The 13,281-nt window shown below is 38.2% G+C and overlaps 1 pseudogene; it reads right to left on the bottom strand.

Moving 5' to 3' along the window:
* Positions 1-13,259, bottom strand: part of LOC122750928 — a 59,348-nt pseudogene extending 46,089 nt beyond the window's left edge.
* Positions 13,260-13,281: the final 22 nt, after the last annotated feature.

Genomic DNA, 13,281 nt, shown 5'->3' with positions numbered 1-13,281 from the left:
TATGTTGATATTAACATATTATTAGCTAGCATAGGATATTATTTTTGGCTGTTTCATTGAGCAAACTCATTCGTTTTTCAAATGAAACAAAGGGGGGAATGTGGTAAGAAAAACAGAAGTTTTAGCTGAATCATTTGAGAGTTGAGCGCATGCTACTGAAGTGGCTTTTGAAGGACCTTCCTTTTGGGGTGGAGTCCGTGACCAACTTCTGGCATGCCAGTTTAAAACTGAGGGTGGAATGGAAGTTCGGTCTCTGGCTTTTCAGCTTAGCCCTGGCGGCGCACGTGTTTGGTGCTGGTTCTCGGCCTGGCAGGCAGTTTGGGATTCAGTGAGTTTTATAAAGGAATACAGACTAAGCTTAGATCTAAGATTATTCATTTGTATTTCTACTTTCCTATTTCCCTAATTGGTATCACCTTTTGTTGTCTAATTAATTCCCAAACAAAAAAAACGAATCCCTCACTGATTAAAGCTCAGAGGCTTCTTTTTCTTAGTGGTCTGGGAGATATATAAGGGAAAAGTTAAAAGGGGGAGTTTAATGCTCATATATCCAATTTTAAATCTTACAGTATTGATATGAGTATTGGGGATTTTAGATACCAGAATCAAAAGTATTCTGAATTCAGTCAGAGTAATAGTATCAGTTCAGAGGTTACATAGGATTTCTATGCTATTACATCTACATTTTGAAATTAATGGTATGGGTCTATTTTCATAGAGATTTTCATGCTTTTGAGATTGTGTTTTATACTTAGTTTAAAAAAAGGGACTATTGGTAAAAGCTTTTATAGTCATGTGATCAAGTTTATATTTTGTAATACTCTTATTAACGTTAAGTTCAAATTCATTTAGATTTCCCTAGTTTGAATTTCATTGTCTTTTATTCTTTCATGTGTATTTTCTTCTATTCATTCATCTATCTCTATTTTGAAACATTGCAAGATGGTTTTGATTTCATAATACAATGTTAATTCTGAGAGTATTGTGCTCCCATATTCTGAGTTGTTTGTTTTTGTTATTTTTTCTATCAACTGATTATTTGATTGAACTCTATAAAGCATTTCCCTGGCAAATTGGTTGCCATGGCAAGTGTAAATTGATTCTAGAAGTATTATTTTTGATAAGCATATTCCAAAAATAAAAGAGGGGAAAATTTGTAAAAGTTTTCTTTTTTCAAAAAAAGTTTTCTTTAGGATTGTGTTGCGCTTTAACTTGTATTTAAATATGTTCTGATTTTTCACATAAGTAATTGTATACTTAGTAAAAAAAAAGGTATTATTTGAAATTGTTGCATAATTGTATATTATATTCTGAGTCAAGGTACAGTCACATTTTTTGGTGATCATTTATTATCCTCAATTTTTAAATCCATATGAGACTTGGATTATGGGAATTTATCATTTAAGACATTAATTGCCTTTATTCTGAGTTATCAGATGCCAATTGGCCAAGATGCCATCTAATCACAAGAGGAATACATGCAAGAGCAGACACTGAACTGTCACATGAGGGGAGACATGCATGAAGTCAAGGTATGGCTGAGGGAATGGTTTTTGACAAATGTTGAGGTCGGATTCTCTTGGTTTAATTTTTTATTTTCTTTTCCTCCCACAATACTGTACAGATGGCTGGAAGTTTTGATCCCACCCATCTCGTTCTTCACCTGGGTTCTATGCCCCCTCCTATATGCCTGATGCCATGGACATTTCAATTCCATTGTTAAGGGCTAAAATTCTAGCTAGTCTGTCTAAAATATCTAATGAGTGGTCGCCAATAAATTATAAGCTTTAGCAAGAGTTAGACCTTTAAGCGTTTATTAAGGAAAACAAGAATTTGGTAAAGAGAGAGAGAAAGGCCTAGATTCCTATCTATTAAAGGGAGAGCACATTTCTAGCTCCGCTCTCCACCAGAGTCCAAAGGAAAGAGAGTGAGACTGAGCGCCAGTCTCTTCCTTCCTCCTCCCACTAGCCCGCGTCAGGAAGTGACGCCAAAGAAAAGACTCCTGGTCTTGCCCTCAAAGACCTTCGCTTCATGGGCAGAACTCTTCTACAGTTAGTATCCAGCAGGTGGCGTTATTCCAATCGTTACACCATGCATCTGATTAAGTCTGACCCAGTTTCCTCTAATATGTTCGGTGTCATGGACATCCACCTATTTTAAGCCTGGCATACAGCATGGGCAGCATATATTGCTCAAGTGTGGGAATGCTCATATTCCATCATTTCTCTGTTCTTTTACGGTAACCCCCATAATTATCTCAGGTGTCATGATAAATACAGTGTTGCATTTGGCCTTGACATCTGTTACCAATTATATTAGATTTTTAAAATTTTCTCATAATGGCATGAGGATAATTAGGCAGATGATGCAAAAAGTGATGAAAGAAAGATAAAAATTATTTTAAAAAATTAATATCGCAGCAATTGTCTTCTCAATTTCCCCTCCACAAGGGGGGACTATAGTATTATTAATTTTAAAGAATGTTTCAATTTTTGTTTTATTATATGTTTCATGTGTAACAACTAAGATTCTGAATTCCCTTAGACATGTTTTTGAGAACTTTCATTGTTTGATTTGATTATTGACAAAACTATTTTAAAGTTGTGTTAAACTCAATTTTGTAGGAAATTTTCCTGTCTGATTACCAGCATCCACACATCAACCCCTGAAAAGACTTCCATTCCATGACTACACCTAGAGGACATCTGAGAAAAGACTTTCAGAGACTTTAAATGAACAGTTTTGTTTTGCTGTTGTTTTTTTCTTTTCTCTTTCTGTTATAATATACACCATCTGTACTCTCTGCAGAGAGTAGGGTTTTCCATTCTATGAGATCTGTTCTCACGCCCTCTCTCTTCACTAACTTCTAATACACTTTAATAAATACTTAAAAGCCTAAACTCTTGCTGAATTTATCAGTAATCTTAGTTTCCCCCTCAAAACTGGGGCGGGGCAGGTAAGGACCTCATTACATTTTAAATATCTCTCTGCTTTTGCACTGGCTGTCCCTCATTCCTGGAATACTCTGCCCTGCCTCACTTCAACTTCTTATTTCCCCTGGCTTCCTTGAAGGCCCAGTTTAAATTCTATTTTCTACAAGAAGCCTTCACTTTTTTTTTGTTTGTTTTTAGTGAGACAATTGGGGTTAAGTGACTTGCCCAGGGTCACACAGCTAGTAAGTGTTAAGTGTCTGAGGCTGTATTTGAACTCAGGTACCAGGGCCGGTGCTCTATCCACTGTGCCACCTAGCTTCCCCGAAGCCTTCACTTTTGATATGGCCCACTTATGCTTTGCATACACACACACACACACACACACACACACACACACACACACACACACTTACCTGTGTAGTACATATATGTATACATACATACACAAATACATACATATATGCATATATGTATAAAGGATACATAAAGAGGATACAAAACACACACACGTGTGTGTGTGTATTCTTTGATGTGTATATTATATATGTGCTTTGTATCCTCTTTCTACCTGAATATTTATGTTTTCTTCCCCATTAGAACATACACTCTAGGAGAGCAGGGACTTTTTTGCTTTTATCCCTAGAACTTAGCACAATACAGGGCACACTGCAAACATTTAATAAATGCTTGTTGAGTAACTGATATTCCCAAGTGTCACCAGGATGGCTATACAAAGGCAGAGACTATTTGAACTGGGACATCTTTACATAATTTTGAAAGTGTGGTGGGAGAGAAGATATCTATGAATCCTACATTTAAAGGTTTAAATGTAGAGAAATGACTCTAGGCTCAGTGTAGGTCTGTGCTGTCTAGCCCATGGTTCAGCCAACTGCAGTGAGATGGAGGCTCTGAGTCTGGAAAACTGTCAGCATAGCTGGCATCCTTTTCAACATTGTTAGCTTCGATATTCCTGAGGAGTTTCAGTATCTGCTGATTCTGTAATGACCCCACTTTGTCTGATGCAATGCTTGTCACTCTCAGAATCATAGAACAGGCCTGGCTTTCAGAAGAACACAGAGGTCTCACAGTCCATGGAAGCTCTAGGACCTTCTTTTCCCAAAGGTCTTTGCTAGTAATTGGAAAAGAAATACCAAAAAGTCTTTTTCCATTCGTGTTTTTCTCTTGGTGATGGGGATACAGGTGTAGTACTTCCAGGCAGGAATGGTGCCTATAGGTCCTCAACGAAAAAGGTCTGTCTCCCTGGAGGCAGGAGGACCAAGGGGATGGAAGGAGGGAGAGCCCAGGCCCTTGCTCATCCTGAATAACAAGGACCCTCATAATTATGTGTCACAGAAATCTTATAAGTACTCCCTTTTAGTCCAATACTGCCTTTATCCTGAACAAGGACTAGATTCATCGTATTGTGTTTTCTCAGGTGTCAGAGGCAGACCAGAAGCTGGGAATCATTTAAGGGAGGAGACCTTTGTGGGAGAGCTTTTTCATTGGAATGTTACTACAATTTCTCCCACTCTGAACCTTGTTGTTTGTCAGATCTATAGAGACTTGGAGCTTTGGGGATGCTCAGGATACCTTGTCCTGATGCTCACTCTGATTTTTCTGTTACTAATTGTGTAGCTGCCTTTTTCTGTATTCAGGATAGTAAAGCCCTTTTGCTTCCCACGGAGCAGTCCTGGCATCTCCCAAGATGGGGACCTGATAATTGGGGGATTTTTCTCTATATATACTGTTGAAGTGAACAGTTTCACAGGATCTGAACATCCTCAGAAGGCTTGTCATGCTTATCAGTGTGTCCATGCTATCATCTCTGAAAGGGTGGGCTTGCAGGTGACAGAGTAAATGTCTGAGGTCAGATTTGAATGCAAACTGTGATGTTTAAAATCTAAATTGCGGTTGCCTTAAATCAGAAGCTTCAACACCAGTCTAGCCTAGAGTTCCAGCCTGGTTGGGTTCTTCCTGAAGTCCTCCTCCACAAGCCTGCTTTAATCAGGAACACACTAGCAAGCTGTTTGTGGAAGCTTTTTATAGATCTGGAACAGAGGAGGTCCTTACACACTGCTTCAAGGTGATTGGTTGGCGTCCTCCAAATCCATTGGCTTTGAAGGTGTTCTCAAGTTGAGTTCACAGTCTAGTTTCTGAGAACAATACCTTCTTAAGGGATAGCCAGGTGTGATTACAATCCAATTAACTTGAAGTAGGCTTAATCAGCAGTCAATCACTCTCACTTGATTCAATCAGTATAGATTAATCTCCAGGTGGGTCTTTGAGTATCTGCTAAATCCCATTATTTCATCACAAAGGACACTATTGGATTTATGACAAAAACTGCTTACATATCTTCCCAAGAATTGGACAAGTATATGGTATATTGGGATAATTAATTAGACCCTAGGCTTCAAACATTGAATCTTTGATTTATTCCTTTTTCCCACATCCCACATTAATCAGCAGGCTCATAATTAATCTGCAATCAGTTCTTCTCTTCCAGTCTCACTGCCCCTTTCCTAGTTCAGGTTCTTAATGAGCATGACTCCTAGAATTATTGCAATACCTTCCTAATTGGTCTCCTGCCAACATCATAAACCCTAGTCATTTTACCATATTCCTTAGTAGATTAAGTTTCCTAGACTATAATTATATTGTAGCCCCTAAAAATTGCTGGCACCATACTGCCTAGAGAATAAATCTGCATATCCTTACCTGTCTAGAATCTGGTCCTTAAAACAAAACTGTACAATCTTGTGGACTACTCCTGTGTAATACAGACCTTATGTTTTAGTCAAATTGAACTCCTTGTGGTGAATGTAAGCAGAATGAGGTTAGGACTTTCATCTGGTTCTTTGTCATAATTTTTCATATATTTAGTATCTATCTATCCATCCACATACATACATTTATTTATTTAAATCAGGAACTAGGAATAAATTCCTATGACTTAAGTCAACAAGCTTAAGAAGGATGAAGTGTCAAGTCATACGGAATCAAATTCTAGGCATCAGGCTCTGGCAATTTATTGTTTCTAGTAATAACAGACTTTCACATGTTCTTATAGTCTAATTGAAAAATCTAGGATTATTTTCCACATCTTAGTGTTATTCTGTTTGCTTGAAATGAATTCTTCTTCTCTTCCTCTTTCCTTCCCTCCCTCCCTCTTTTTCTCCCCTTTCCTTCTTGTCTTCCTTTTCTTACTTCCTTTTCCCTCTCTTTTTCCTTCCTACCTTCTTTCCTTCTTCCCTTCCTTTCTCCTTCCCTCCCTGCCTCCCTTCCTCTTTCCTTTCTCTCCCTCCCAATCTTTCTCCTTTCTCCCTTCTTTCCTTATTTTCCACCTTTGTTATTGTCTCCTCTCTCTCCAATTTATGATCCTATAGTTTTTTTGTGAAACATCACACCTTTTACTCATAGGATAATAATAAATAAAATTATAGATTTAAAGTCAAATAGAAAATACAGGCCATCCATTCAAACCCCTTCATTTTTCTAGATGGAGAATCTGAAGCTAACAGAAGTTCACTGATTTGCCTGAGGCCAGGAAGATAATAGGTAATAGGTGAAAGAACCAGCATTTGGACTCTTGTCCGTTAACCATTGCCAAGCCAGTTTTCTTGCTATGGTGCCACCTTTTGTTGAGCTAGCAGTGCACTACAATCCCCAGATAGTTTTAGTTTATATTACTATCTAGCCATAGCTTGCCCACCTTCTCCTTAGGAAGTATAGTTTTAAAATTCAAATATAAGACTTTACACATATCTTTATAAGGTCCCCAGCACAGTGGGAGAACACAGACAAGATTTGTACAGTATGTTTAAGCTTTGGAGGGAACTTCTAAAACCATAATAATGGTAATTTCTTTACAATATCTACCCTTCACTACAGATGGATGCACAAAAATTACCAGCAAATACTCGCTCTGAAGTTTTCTGTGGAGGAGATTAACAGGAACCCTGGGATACCACATCTACAATGCCTATCACAGTGAAGCAAGGACCATGGAGAGCTCCCTCGTGCATCTGTCAGGATCAAGCCATATAATACCCATATAATACAGCTGTTCAGGGCAGAACAAATCTGTGGCTATCATTGGCAGAGCCACGTATTCATTGTCTGTCCAAATGGGGACCCTCCTTGAGCTCTACAGGTTTCCACAGGTAGGGATATTGAAACTGGCACCTTTAGTCTTTCAGGGCTGTCCCCTGAATTTTCTCCATATTATTCAGCTAGAAGAGAATTAATGTCATCTAGTTTTAGAACTAGAAGTGACTTCAGAGATCATTTAAAGCCTCTTCATCATTCTACAGTTCAGAAAACTGAAGAGATGGGCAAAGCAATTTGCCTAGGCTCTTACAGACACAACCCAAATCTCACTACTCCCAGTTGGCTGCTCTTTCTACTATGTTGACTTATCATTTTGCCCCTCGAAATCTCAGATGATCCTGGCTATCAATAAATTCATTTTTTTTAATTAAAAAAGAATATTTAGGTAGGCACTACTGAGTGCTGCATGAGAATATGCAGAACATTTTGGGAAATGACAAAAGAAACTATGTATTACATGAAAGGGGACAAGGAGGACTATGGGAAGGAGACATATCCTACACTCTTCAGAAGTCCTTACATACATAAAACATACATATATAAAATATTTTAGATTTACCTTCTGCCCCCTTGCTATAGTGACATATATTGATGCATCTAGTATCAAATGAATGAAGTTGTTAGGGTGATTTTGTCATATCTGTCACTGCTTTGGTATTGAGTCAAATGAATAATTCCTCTCCATTTTGCTACTAAGCATTACATAGAACAGCTTTCTGGGTGGTATAGAATGGCTTATAAATTCAGATGTCCCCATAAAAAAATCGGTGTTTGACTTTTTATGATCTCGAATTCTTCTCAAACTTAGAGAAATCCAGGCAGTCACTTAAGAGGTAAGAAGACAAGTTAGTGAATAATTTCCATCCATTTCAGAAAGAGGTCTCTAAATTTTCAGGTGGTGCTCTGCAAATCCTCTTGAGTCTTGCTTCCATGTAGTATGTATACTGTCATTAGACATAATCACCATCATCTATCACTTGAAGTTTTGAAAAATGCTTGAGGGGGCAGCTAGGTGGTGCTGCAGTGGATAGAGCACCGGCCCTGGAGTCAGGAGGACCCGAGTTCAAATCTGGCCTCAGACACTTGACATTTACTAGCTGTGTGACCCTGGGCAAGTCACTTAACTCCCATTGCCCCGCAAAAAAAAAAAAAAAGAAAAAAGAAAAATGCTTGAGATACATTTTCTCATTTGACATAGACATACCCTGTAGACCCTTCCCAGACTTTGTTGAACTGAACTTCCAAGAGTCTTAGAAACATAAGATTTTCACGGAATTTAGACCTGGAAGGGAAATTGGAATATTGTATTTGCTTTGTTTCTATTTATTTGTGTAAATAATAGTTGCTATCACTACTAAGTCTTCTACAGAATGTAGGTTTCTTGGTGTAAAAAACATGTGTGCATGTGTGTGTGTGTTTATCACTAAGCATTTCTCTTGCTTGTTGTTCAGTTGTGTCTGACTCTTCATGACCCCACGTGGGGTTTTCTTGGCAAAGATACTGGTGTTTGCCATTTCCTTCTCTAATGGCTTATGCAATGGAAGGATGGGGATGACGCCACCTGCTGGAGACTTACTGTAGAAAAGCTGCGCCATGAGGTGAATGTCTCTGAGGGCAAGACCATGCGTCTTTTCTTTGGCGTCAAGAAGTGACGTTTGCTGGTGGGAGGAAGAATGGGGAGAAGGGCGCTTTGACTCACGATTTTTCCTGAGGACTCCAGCAGAGAAGGGAGTGAGAAATGCACTTAATAGATAGATGAATGTAGGCCTTTCTCTCTCTCTCTCTACCAAATTCTTATTCTCCTTAATAAATGCTTAAAAGTCTAACTCTTGCTAAAGCTTATAATTTATTGGCGACCATTCATTAGATATTTTAGACAGACTAGCTAGAATTTTAACCCTTTAACAGCAAACAGAGGTTAAATGACTGGCCCAGGGGCACATAGTTAGTGAGACCAGATTTGAACTCAGATCTTCGTGGTTAGACCCAGCACTCTATATTCACTGAGCCACTATGCTAACTGCAGCCATTTCACTTAGAAGATACTTAATAAATGATTGTTGAACTGAATTCCTAATATCCATTTTGATCCATCCTTCTCAGTCTGAAGAGAAAAGAAAGAGCTGAGCAGTTGCCCTTTCTCTTTTTTCCTCATTATCATTCTGTCCAAAATCCCTGAACTTCTGAGTTAAATGGGGCCTCTGAGAACATTTAATCCATGCCATACCGGAACACGAATTCTCTCATGTGTTACATACCTATTAACTCCTCCTTATGGATTTTCACGAAGGTCTCCAGGGATACAGAAAACTCACTGCTTCCTGAGAAAACCTATGAGAAGGTACCTTTATCTTTTTAAATTTTTTTCTTTAGGTAAAGCTTACATTTAAGAATGTTCCAAATCATTACTAATAAAAAGAATATAAAAAGAACTGTGAGGTTTTACTTCATAAAATGGGTATAATCTGCCAGAATTTGGTGCACAGGGAGACTGTTCATCCTCCCTCAAGAGAAAGGGAATGAATAACAGAGACCCAGAAAAGTGGGAGGGTATGGATCCAGGGAGATTTTGAGGCAGATGGGAAAAAAAAAGATCAAGTAGAGGGCAATGGTCATTTATAGGTAAAGGGAAGATAAAACCATCCCTATCTGATAATGATATAACAGCATATTTAACAATTCCTAGGAAATCAGTAAATACTAACCAAAACAAAGATGCAGCAGATTAAATAAAAACTCAAAAATCTATTGAATTTCTAAATAATAACAACAAAATCCATGAGGAAATAATAGAAAGGGAAATCCCATTCCAAATAACTGCAAAATGGAAAAATTATCTAGAGATCAATCTACCAAAGCACATAATCTAGAAAACTGGATGCAGAGAGACAATATAAGAATTACACATTGAATTAAAAAGTGCTCCTTGAAGAAATAAAGAACTTAAATAGCTGGAGGAATATTCGATGCTTATGGCTAGGCAATGACAAAATAATAAAAATGACAACAGTACCAAAAATAATTTATGTTTTTAATGCTATGCCAAAGTATCAAAGGAATACTTTGTAAGACTTGATAAAATTATTTTAAAAAATCATTTAGAAAAAGTTCTAAAATACCAAGGGAAATGACTAAAAGAGGCAGGTATAGAGGGGAAGTAGAACTTCTAGACCTCAAACCATGTTATAAAGCAGCAGCCATCAAAACCATCTATTATTGGTTTAAAAAATGGAAAGAGGGGCAGCTAGGTGGTGCTGGGGCAGCTAGGTGTCGCAGTGGATAGAGCACCGGCCCTGGAATCAGGAATCCCTGAGTTCAAATCCAGCCTCTGACACTTAAGACTTACTAGCTGGGTGACCCTGGGCAAGTCACTTAACCCGGAAAAAAAAAAAAGGAAAGATAGGCCAATGGGACATACTAGACATGGGAGAATCAGAAAAAACAGAACTCAATAATCCAATGTTTAATAAAGTAGAAAATAACTCCCTATTTGATAAAAACTGCTGGGAAAATTGGAAAGAAGTGTGGCAGAAATTAGGATTAAACCAACATTTCATATAATTTTCCACAATATGACTTTAATATTAAAAATAATTTAAAAAATAGAAGAGAAATAGATCATATACCTCTCACAGCTATGGGAAGGAGATGATTACAAGTAATTATGGATGATAAAATAATTAGATTTTATTACATGAATTCGAAAAGCTTCTGCACAGACAAAAATAATGCACCAAGGATAAAAAGGGAAGCAGATGAATAGGGGAAAAATCTTTGTATCAAATTTCACCTCAAGAGATAGAAATAATTCATTGTTTGGTAGATCTGTGAATTGCTAAAAATCATTTTGGAAAGCAATATGGAATTATGCAAATAAAGTGACATAAAATATTTATACTTTTTGACACAAAGACTCTATTACAAGGCTTATCAGTTATGCTTATTTTCCCTCCTTTTTTAAATACTATTTCTATATTGGATAGATGGCTCTCACAGAGGAGGAAATATACTGGTGAAATTATGACAATGTAAATACACCAAAAAAAAAGCAATAAAAATGTTTTAAAAGAATAAAAGAACCACAGATTACATCATCTCTATTCACACTGTTACTTATGCCTGAAATGCCCTCCCTTATCCTCATTTACTATTAGAGCTCTACCCATCATTTAAAGTTAAAACCAATTGGCATTTCTTCCATGGAAGCTTCCTGATCTTTACACCCAGCAAAGTTGATAAAGACCATACCACTCACAAGTCTTACACAGCAATGTTTTGCTCTCCTTTAATGTAGTTATTCTATAGTACTTTGCATTTTAGCTGTCATATCTCCTTACTAAAATCTTAGTTCCATGAGGGCCAGAATTTATACTTTCAGTTTCTACTACAGTGCTCTGCATATACAGTAAGTACTTAGTGTTTATTCCAACGAAATGAACATTTCTTTCTCATCATCCAGCTCTTCCATCCTCATTCCCCAGAAGTAAGTTTTATTTCTGTGGACCTGAGAACTCAGGGAAAAGAATGATGTAGGAGGCAAAGCAAGGGTTAACAGAAAAAAACCCAAGACCCAAGCTCTAATTTAGATCTGAGCTCTACGAGGGATTCAGACCCCAGTTAATGGATAACTTCAGACTTGAGTCTTCATTAATACAAGTCAGGGCCTAGGTTATTAATTAGCATCACATTAATCAGCACTCATTACAAGAACATAAAGAGGCAGGTCACAGAGACCTTAACTGTAACAATGATATACAGACAGCATATAGAAATTCTAACTGATAAATGAAAAGTATTTTGAATCTAGACATGGGAATCAGAAAGAGATATGGGCGGAAAAGGCCAAATTTGTCCTCAGATTCACCTTATGACATGTAACCCTCCCAAACACACCTCCATGCAAAAATGCCTGCGCTGGGGGGTTGGCTTAAGCTCTCAGGAACTCCAAATTATGATAAACTCTCCCCTGTATCTCCCCAAGGTGGAGATTATTATAATGAGACTGACAATCAATTTATCCATTCTATAAATATAACCGTGTCTTTCTTTTCCCTATTCCAGACACACCTCCATAGTGTTCTCCTTGGGATCACTTTCAGTATTGCAATAAAACACTACCTGTTTTAAGGGTCAGTGCAATAGGACTTGTCCCAATTTGTCAAAATTTACCCCAAACTACCCTAATTTCTTGACCCATTTGTAATCTCCTGGAGATTACTTGACACACAGCACCTGCATCCACATGGGCAGCCAGGACTGCCATCCAGGGCATCCCCCAGATTATCTCCGAGACTTAAATCTGAACTCTTAGTAAATTCACAGATTTAGAGCCGGGAGAGACCTTAGAGGTCCTCTCCATTTTATCTAGCCACAGAGAAATTTGGTGACTTACCCAGGGTCACACAGCTTTGAGGTGGCGTTTTCTTGACTCCAAATTCAGTACCCTGGCCACTCCACCAAAATGATTCTTCAGGTCAGCATGGAGCCCAGGTCTTCAGCTCTGGTGCCTAACTGCACAGCCAAACATCATTCAATCAAACATTATTAAGGCCCTATAATGTGCTAGGCTAGATCCTCAGGATGCAAAGACATAAGAGCAAAGAATCTTTGCTCTCACGAAACATACATTCTCGGGGGGGGGGGGAACCTCTGTTTCCAGGACCCTGCAGAGGCCTGTGTGGGCCAAATTTAATATATGGGTGACTCGCCGAAATATTGGGGTCCTGGAAATGATGAGGGACCTCTAGGTTCAAAGCTCCCTCCCCTCCAAACTGCCTTTTTAGATATTTCTCCCAGGCCAATAAGAAAGGAAACTTACAGCTTCTTTTCCACAAAAGGATCAGATTTTATTACTTGGGAATTAATTAAACAATAAAGGTAAAATTAATAAAAATCAAAGATAAGGAAATGGGGAAAAAGGAATACAGATAAATTCTCCTAGCTCTAACCTAAGTCTATACAATCCCCAGCTCATTTCCAATTAAGCTAATTCAAAGGAATGCAGGGCTATTGTGTTCACTCACCACACCTGGGAAGTCTGCTAGTTGCTTGAGCCATCAGGAAGGCAGAGGAGAGAGAGAAGAGAAACCAGCATTGTTCCAGAGGCGACTCAGCTTCCCCTCAGCAAGGGTTCAATCTTCCTCCCCCAAAAGGGGAGGTCCTTCAAAAACTGCCTATGGAGAGGTTTCTCCTTCTGACCTCAGTAGCATATGTAACTTCAGGGTGAGCCAGGTGTGAC

Source organism: Dromiciops gliroides, chromosome 3 (assembly GCF_019393635.1).
Source record: "Dromiciops gliroides isolate mDroGli1 chromosome 3, mDroGli1.pri, whole genome shotgun sequence".
Taxonomy (NCBI): Eukaryota; Metazoa; Chordata; class Mammalia; order Microbiotheria; family Microbiotheriidae; genus Dromiciops; species Dromiciops gliroides.
The sequence above is the reverse complement of the archived record's forward strand: the minus strand, read 5'-3'. Positions and strand labels throughout refer to the sequence as shown.